This window comes from Gossypium arboreum, chromosome 6 (assembly GCF_025698485.1).
Source record: "Gossypium arboreum isolate Shixiya-1 chromosome 6, ASM2569848v2, whole genome shotgun sequence".
Lineage (NCBI taxonomy): Eukaryota > Viridiplantae > Streptophyta > Magnoliopsida > Malvales > Malvaceae > Gossypium > Gossypium arboreum.
The window spans coordinates 89264206-89273980 of record NC_069075.1 but is presented as its reverse complement, the minus strand read 5'-3'; the positions used below and the strand labels follow the sequence as shown (position 1 = coordinate 89273980).

The 9775-nt window shown below is 35.0% G+C and overlaps 1 non-coding gene across 1 annotated transcript; it reads left to right on the top strand.

Annotated features, from left to right (window-relative positions):
* Window positions 1-8884: 8884 nt before the first annotated feature.
* On the top strand, window positions 8885-8991 carry LOC128294890 (small nucleolar RNA R71). Its single transcript, XR_008285197.1, has one exon. It is a non-coding gene; the product is annotated as a small nucleolar RNA R71 (small nucleolar RNA).
* Window positions 8992-9775: the final 784 nt, after the last annotated feature.

Below are 9775 nucleotides of genomic sequence, written 5' to 3'. Positions count from 1 at the left end.
GTATTGGGAATTAATCTGGATGTCAAGCATGATTTTGAATGATAAAAGGAGAGTGCGGGGAATAATCTTGATAGTAGTCACAAAGATAAGCCGTGTTTAAAAGGAAAACAAATGAATCTTAAAAACTTAATGAAAGAAAAATAAAATAAAAGAATTATTCTAATTTCTCAAATTACACGGCCAGTGCACACGCCTGTGTGGGTCATGGCTCGGCCATGTTCGTCGCAAATTAAGGTGTCGTCACACGGCCTTTTGGCATGCCCGTGTGTATAGGGCATGTGGTTATATGATCATGTTACACGACCGTGTGTGATGTGATTCGCTTCTCCCACGGTCGTGTAGCTCTGCACACGCCCGTGTTATTTTGATAGTGTTGTCCACGAGTGCTAGACACGGGCATGTCGCACGCCCGTGTTCATTTGGCAGATTCAGACATGGCCATGTCACACAGCCGTGGTGGTTTATCGCGGCCCGTGTTTGGGGAAATCTATTATCCTATTTTCACATGGTCGTATAGCACGACTATGTTTCCATCCGTGTTGGTCACATTGTAATACCCTGAAAATTTTTACAGTAAGATATTATCCTTGATATAGTAAAATAAGGAAATAAAGTGACATAAAGGGAAATTTTGAGTTATGTCAATATTAAGAAGTATATTATGATATATTAATTCAAGAAAGGACTAAATTGTAAAAGTGAGAAAAGTTTTGTTGCACAAGAGTAAATACTCAAAATTTAAGGGGTTAAAGTGTAAATATGAAAAAGTTGAAGGACCAATAGTGTAAATATTTTAAGAGTGAATGATCTAGAAACTAAGGAAAATGGATGAATTAGGACCAAATTGAATAGGTGAAGAACTATGAGGGACTAAATTGTAATTTTACCAAAATTAAATGATGACTCAAGGATGGAATTTTAAAAGATAATAAAGGGCAAAATGGTCAATTGGAAGAGAGAAATCTAGAAAGTAATGATGATGTTGATGATATTTTATGATTATTTAATTAGATATATATTATTTTAATGAGATATTTTATTATTATTTTATTATTAATTATTTAGTATAAAAGGAAGGAAAGATGAAGAATTTTCATCATCTTTCCATGCATGCAACCAACGTTAGAAGATAAGGAAAAGAATGAAATTTTCTTTTCTTTACAATTTGGTCCTTCCACCAAAATTTACCATTTCCACCTACAAATCAAAAGAATTTCCATTGCTACTAAGAGAGAAATGTTAAGGGGCCATGGGGAGTTAGAATATCAAGTTGGATTCAAGAAATAGAAGCTGGAGGAGAGAGAAAATCAAGTTAAAGATTAGTATCAATAGAACAAGGTAAGTATATCAAGATTTCAATATGTTTTAAGTTTGTTATTATTGATAAAACATGGAAATAATGTTATAGTAAAGTTTTCTTACATAAGGTCTTATGTCCTTGATATGTTAGTGAAGAGAAAATAAGAGAAAGTGATGAGAAATGGTGTAGAAAAAGAAAATAAGGATGTTATAACATGGTAATTAATATCTTGTACTAAAACAGTATTGGACAGCAGCAGTAGACTAACTTTGAAAAATCACCATAAATTGTATAACTCGAACTAGAAGATTAGAAAAATATGAAATTAAATATCATTGAGTCTAGTTTCTCATAGAAGAAACGGTGTAAGCAATAGATTTGTAAATCATGAGATATAATAAATTTTGTGAGACAACATCAGAATAATTTCGGGTTCCCCTGTTCTGACTTTGAAAAATCATAAAAAATTGGATAATCATAATTATGGGCTTAAATTTATATTTTTAGAATCTTGAATGAGTCTAGTTTCAATATAAATAAACGGGAACATCATAATTCTGTACGAGAAGATAATTAATTTTTAGTGAATAAGGGTCATAACTGTCAAACAGCAGAATAGGGGTAAATTTAAAGAATAAACTGTATTTATTGACTGAACCAAAAATTCTGAAAATTTTATGGTAAGAAGATATATGAGTCTAGTTTTAGGAAAAATTATCGTATCTTAATTTAGAGTTCTAGAGCTCCAGATATAAATAATTTAGTGACTATGACATAGATGGATAGCTTGAATATTCATAAAAGTAAATAATAAAAATTATGGATAATGTTACTTACAAGTGTGTTATCTACATTAAGGATGTGGAATGGAGAGGAGGAGGAAAAATATGTATGAATATTCATCTAGCATGGCTAATTTGCATATTTTAGGCTCAGGGACTAAATTGAATAAAAATAAAACTTTATGGGCAATTTTGTAAAAATGTCAGAAATGACCAAATTGCATGAAATGGGTTATTTTATTATTTAAATTACAAAATTGAATGAAATTATTAATTTAGTTCAAGATCGGGGGAAAACATGTTTTAGGGATTAAATTGAAAAGTGTTGAAATTATGGAAAATTCTGATATTTTATAGAATTCATGGACTGTTATCAATATATATATGAGAATAATAGCTGGAAATAAGGATTAAATTGCAAGAATTTTATTTTCCTGACCCTAAGGACGAAATCGTCATTAATTAAAAGTTAGGGGCAAAATGATAATTTTACCTAGAGCATTAATTAAATGCATTAGAATATGAAATGAATGAAAATGATGATCAAATTTATTTATAAAGATCCGGACGACTCAAATATGAGACTTGATCGTCGAAAAGAAAAGATATCGGATTAATGAAATTATAAACACAAACAAGCAATGAGGTAAGTTCGTGTAACTTGAATTATATTCTTAAATGCTTGAGATTGTATGTTATTGATGTGAATATGATTTGAGTGTTCATTGTATGAAAATTAATGAAACATTGATATATTTGATAAAATGGGAAGAAATCCCGGTTGAATGAAAGGAAAATTCGATGGATCTGTGAAAAGGAATTGATGGTAAAAAGGATCTAGCCCGGACGGGTGATCCTATCTTGATATAGCCCTCCCGAAGAATACGTGTAAATGGATTTAGCCCGGACGGGTAATTCAATTAGGGTGCGAATTTAGCTTTGACTGGTAATTCAGATCAAGCTCATTAGAGTAATTGTCGTTGCAAGGGATTTAGCCTGGACTGGTAATCCCGACAATACTCTATGAGTTTATATTATAGGGGATTTAGCCTGGACTGGTAATCCCACTGTAAGGATGAGGTTCGCGGGAGTGTGCTCTCTGATATGAAATATGTAAGACCATGGTTGAAAGATACCATGGCAACCTGATATGAAATGTGTAAGACCATGGTTGAAAGAAACCATGGCAGCCTGATATGAAACGTGTAAGATCATGGTTGAAAGATACCATGGCAACATGACGGGAAATAAATAAACCATGGTTGAAAGATACCATGGCAGCGTGACATGAAATGAATAAGACCATGGTTGAAAGATACCATGGCAACATGATAGAAAATGAGTAAGACCATAGTTGAAAGACACTATGGCATCATGTCAAAGATAAATAAGACCGTGGATGGGAGACGCTATGACATCTGTTGAACAATTGATATTCAGGTAATATGTATCAGATGACGAATGGTTATATGAAATAATTATAAAGGTAGATAAACAAAATAAGTATAAGTACATGGAATATAATTTATGTTAAGTTTGATATAAACTATTACCGGAATAAATATACATAAAATATATGGAAATGATAGAGCATGAAATATTGATATAATGAAATGAATGATATATGCTTATGAAGAAACGGTAAGAGCATGATATGTTTCATGACATGTACATATACGATTATCTTTGATATGTTGATACAAGGAAATTATGTAAGTTGAGACTATTATTAAACTCAAGTGCGATATGTCGAGAAAATAGATATATCAATGTTGAATTTATATGAGATATGTGCAAGTATACTAACAATGCTGCTGTATGATGCTTATACAAGTGTCAAAACTGTTGATTGAATGGTAATATATTTATTTATATGATGCATTGAATCGGTAAGTATTTAAATTTTTTTTAGTGATCTGTAAATGGTAGTAATGCTCTGAAACCTTGTTCTGGCAGTGGATACGGGTTAGGGGTGTTACACACATGGCCTTAAGCACGACTGTGTGATCGTCCGTGTGGTGTTGGGAACCTGTGCTTCAAATACTCTGTTAGTGACCTAAATGTTTAAAACTTGAAATTTAAGTAATTTAAAACCGTTAGTACCCGGGTTGCTTCCTGAGAAGCGCTTGTTTATAGTCGAAGCTCGACTGTTACCTTGTTGGTTTATTCAGGGCAATTTGTGGAGTCGTAGCTCCTCTCCATTGTCTTTAAAATTCTCACCATTATAAAGTTTGAGACGTTTTCCATTTACTTTGAAAGTACCATATGATGGGTGACTTACCTCTATTATGCCATATGGGAAAACAGTTTGAATTACGAAAGGTCCTGACCATCGTGATTTAAGTTTCCCAAGAAACAATTTGAGTCTTAAATTGTATAGTAAGACAAGATCTCCAACTTCAAATTGTTTTCGTTGCTTTAAACGAGTGTCATGGCGCCGCTTTGTTGCTTCCTTATATAGGTGTGAATTTTCGTATGCATTGGCTCGCCACTCATCAAGCTCATTCAGCTGCATCAACCTGTTTTTTTTCCTGCAATTTTGGGATCAAGGTTTAGAAATTTAATAGCCCAAAAAGCTCTATGCTCTAGTTCGAATGGTAGATGACAACTTTTTCCATAAACAAGTCTGTAAGGTGATGTTCCTATGGGGGTCTTAAAAGCAGTTCTGTAAACCCATAAGGTATCGTCTACTTTCATTGCTCAATCTTTTCTGTTTGATTCTACTATTTTTTCACGGATCCGTTTGATTTTTCGGTTTGCTACTTCAACTTGTCCATTAGTTTGAGGATGGTATGGGGTGGCTGTTCTATGATGAACTCCGTATTTCTTAAGGGTTTTTCAAATTGGGTATTACAAAAATGAGTGCCCCTGTCACTGATAATTGCTTTAGGTGTTCTAAATCTCGAGAAGAGTTTCTTAAAAAAACGTACTACCACCCTAACATCATTAGTAGGTAGAGCTTGGGCTTCCACCCATTTGAACATGTAATCAACTGCTACTAAGATGTATTTATTCCCAAATGAAATAGGGAATGGGCCCATGAAATTGATACCCCAAATGTCAAATATTTCACATGAAAGCATATAGTTTTGAGGCATTTCATCACGTCTAGATATGTTACCTGTCCATTGGCATTTGTCACATGAGGTAACGTACCTATTAGCGTCTTTGAATAATGAGGGCCAATAAAAACCTGATTCAAGTATTTTGTGTGCGGTCTTAATTACACTATAGTGTCCTTCAGTTGGCCCTGAGTGGCAATGTTCCAATAATTTTAATGTTTCTGATCTTGTAACGCATCTTCTAATGATGTGATCTGCACATCTACGAAACAGAAAGGGGTCGTCCCAAAAGTAGTTTTTCACATCATTAAAGAATCGCTTCTTTTGCTGGTGTGTTAACCCTTTTGGGATAATGTTAGCAGCTACAAAATTTTGCGATTTCTGCAAACCAAGGTACCTCGGAGTCAGATATAGCGAGAAATTGTTCTTCAGGGAACGAATCATTTATTTCCACTTCATCTAGTTCTCTGGTATTGGAGTTCTCAAGCCTGGACAGATGATCAGCCGCGAGATTTTTAGCTCTTTTCTTATCCTAAATTTCCAAGTTGAATTCCTGCAATAGGAGAATCCATCGAATAAGTCGAGGTTTTGCATCAGTTTTAGTTAAAAGGTAGCGAAGGGCGGAATGGTCAGTGTAAACAACTTTAGATAATATGAGATATGACCGAAATTTATCAAATGCAAAAACCACAGCTAGCAACTCTTTTTTCGTAGTAGTATAATTCTATTGTGTAGATGTTAAAGTTTTGCTAGCATAATAGATAGGTTGAAAATGCTTATCTCTCTGCTGTCCCAGTACTGCACCTATTGCAAAGTCACTTGCATCACACATTAATTCAAATGGTAAATTCCAATAAGGTGCAATTATAATCGAAGCATTAATTAATTTATCCTTTAGAGTATTGAATGCTTCTAAGCACTCCTGATTGAAATTAAAAGGTATATCTTTTTCTAGCAATTTAGTCAAAGGCTTAGCTATTTTAGAAAAATCCTTAATAAATCTTCTATAAAAACCAGCATGTCCTAAAAAGCTTCTAATAGCCTTAACCAAACTAGGAGGGGGTAATTTTTCGATTGTTTCTAATTTAGATTTGTCCACCTCAATCCCTTTACTATAAATTTTATGCCCTAATACAATACCTTCTTGAACCATGAAGTGACATTTCTCCCAGTTAAGCACAAGCTTTGTTTCCTCACATCTTATTAAAACTCATTTTAAATTTTTAAGATAGAGATGGAAAGAGTTACCGAATACCGGAAAATTATCCATAAATACTTCCGTGATATCTTCCACGAGTTCGTCGAAGATGGCCATCATACAACGCTGAAAAGTTGCAGGAGCATTACATAATCCAAAAGGCATTCTACGATAAGCGAACATATCATATAGGCATGTGAATGTCATCTTTTCTTGATCTTTAGGAGCTATTGGGATTTGGAAGTAACCAGAGAGTCTGTCTAGAAAGTAGTAATACTTGTGTCCGGATAATCTTTCCAACATTTGGTCAATGAATGGCAAGGGGAAGTGATCTTTTCTTGTGGCATCATTCAATTTCCTGTAGTCTATGCAAGCTCTCCATCCTGAGACTATCCTTGTTGGGATTAATTCATTCTTCTCGTTGGTCACAACCGTCATGCCTCCTTTCTTAGGGACAACCTGCACTGGACTTACCCAAGAACTGTTAGAAATAGGATAAATAATTCCAGCATCTAGAAGTTTAATTACCTCAGCTTTTACAACTTCCTTCATGTTAGGGTTTAGTCATCTTTGAGCTTGCACACACGGTTTGTATTCATCTTCCATCAAAATTTTGTGGGTGCAAAAATAAGGGCTAGTTCCTTTAATGTCAGAAATTTTCCAAGCTATGGCCTTCTTATGGTCTTTTAATACTTGGATTAATTCCTCTTTCTCCTTGGGTTGCAAGTTAGAGGCAATGATAACTGGTAATATAGAATTATTTCCAAGGAATGCGTATTCCAAGTGATTTGGTAATTGTTTAAGTTCCAGTTCAGGAGGCTCTTCAATAGAGGGCTTTTGCTTAAGTTCATTGTTTATCTTAATCCCCTCATATTCTACTCGTCTTGAACAATGCTCATTAGGTTCATCATCTGTCTCCTTTTCTTGAGTAAGATACAATTCTGTCATGTCCTTTTGTAAAGTTTCCTGAAAAAAATCTTGAATAGTATGATCAATAGAGTCAATAAAATAACATAAGTCGTCCTGTTCCCTAGAAAACTTCATAGCATCATAAATTTTAAAGATAATCTCTTCGTCACCTACTCTAAGTACCAATTTACCGTCACCCACATTGATTACAGCCCTAGCAGTGGCTAAAAATGGACGCCCTAATATTAAGGGCACTTCCACATCTTCATCCATGTCAAGCACAACAAAGTCAATAGGAAATATGAATTTATCTACTTTCACAAGTACGTCTTCTATAATGCCTCTAGGATATTTAACAGATCTATTGGCTAATTGAATACTTATCCTAGTAGGTTTAGGTTCCCCAAGACCAAGTTGTTTGAACATTTTATATGGCATCAAATTAATGCTAGCGCCTAAATCAGCTACTACTTTCTCAACATTTAGACTACCAATTAAGCAAGGGATAGTAAAACTCTCTGGATCTTTTAGTTTGGTTGGCAGCTTGTTTTGGAGTTTGGCTGAGTACTCCTCGTTGAGTTCTACTATAGACAAGTCCTCGAATTTCCTTTTATTTGTTAGAAGCTCCTTCAAAAATTTTGTGTATGTAGGCATCTGCGAGATGGCTTCAACAAAAGGTAAGTTGATATGTAACTGCTTAAAAAGTTGAAGAAACTTACCGAATTATGTATCAATGCGGTCCTTTTTTTTTAATTTTGTTAGGTATGGGACTGGAGGCTTATATTCCTTTGGCACTAGTTTGTCACTATTTTTGGGTTTTTCTTCCCCCCTTTCACTTACCACGGCTTCTTGTGTTAGCTTCCTTTCAGTTTCCGCTAACACTTTCCCACTCCTCAGCGTAACTGCTTTCACATGCTCTTTTGATTTGGTGTTACTAGGTAAACTTCCTAGTGGTCTTTCTGAAATTAGTTTGGAAAGCTGGCCTATCTGAGTTTCAAGCCCTTGGATCGACGCTTGTTCATTTTTAAGTACTGTCTCGATATTCTGGAAACGAGTTTCTGACATCGATATAAACTTTGAGAGCATTTCTTCAAGGTTCGGCTTCTTTTCCTTTTGGTAGGGTGGTTGTTGGTAGCCTGGGGGTGGTTGTGGTCTTTGATTTGCTTGACCGCTCCACGAGAAATTAGGGTGGTTCCTCCAACCTACATTGTAAGTGTTACTATATGGATTGTTTTGAGGTCGAAGATTATTACCCATGTAGTTTAATTGCTCGTTATCCATGTTGTGGCCATAAGGTTGGTATTCTGAATGGCTTGTTCCATCTCCACTCGTTTCACACTGCATTACCGGGTGAACCTGCGAAGAACTAAGAAAACCATCAATCTTTTTATTTAAAAGTTCTACCTAATTAGAGAGCATGGTGACCGAATCGACGTTTTAAATGTCGGCTATTTTCGTTGGCTTTGTCCTTATGACTTGCCACTAATAGTTATTCAGTGACATCTCCTTTATAAACTCATAGGCATATTCAGGTGTTTTATTATTGATGGTTCCACCAGCAGCTGCGTCAACCATTTGTCGAGTCGAAAGATTCAGGCCATTGTGGAACGTTTCAACCTGTAGCCAAAGTGGTAACCCATGGTGAGGGCACCTTCTCAAAAGGTCCTTGTATCTCTCCCATGCATCGTAGAGTTTTTCTAAATCCATCTGCACAAAAGAAGAGATATCATTACGTAATTTAGTCATTTTAACCGGTGGAAAATATTTTAGTAAAAATTTTTCGGTCATTTGTTCCCATGTAGTAATTGACCCTCGTGCTAACGAGTTCAACCACTTTTTAGATTTGTTCCTCAATGAAAAAAGGAATAACCAAAGACGAATGGCATCATCAGAGACACCATTAATTTTAAATGTATCGCATAGTTCTAAGAAGTTGGCTAAATGAGCATTAGGATCCTCATCCTGCAAACCATCAAACTAAACAAATTATTGTATCATTTGAATAGTGTTAGGTTTTAATTCAAAAGTATTTGCAGCTACAGCAGGTCTAACCATGCTCGATTCAGTTCCTGTTAAAGAAGGTTTAGCATAATCATACATAGTGCGTGGAGCAAGATTTTGATTAACCGCAATTGCATGAGGTAGCTGATTGCCTTGGTTTTCATCCATCTCTTCGGTTGGGGGTTGAGTATCGTCTTCTTGCTCGTTCTCTGTGTATCTTAAGCTTCATCGATTTCTTCGTCAAAAAGTAATGGTCCTGACGAATTTCTTCTAGTCATAATCTATAAAAACTTGCCAAGCGAAGGAAAAAGTAAATTAATAAATAATAATAATAAATTAAAGTGCACGAAAAATAAATGGCTAAAGTAATAAAAATTGAGTGTTCCTAATATTTCAGTTCCCCAGCAACGGCGCCAAAAACTTGATCACGTGGTTTCCTGATAGGTTTTAAATATTTATAATTACTCATTCTTGAACTAACTATTATCGCGATGTAGGCAAGTTTACCTATCGAACAGTAGTA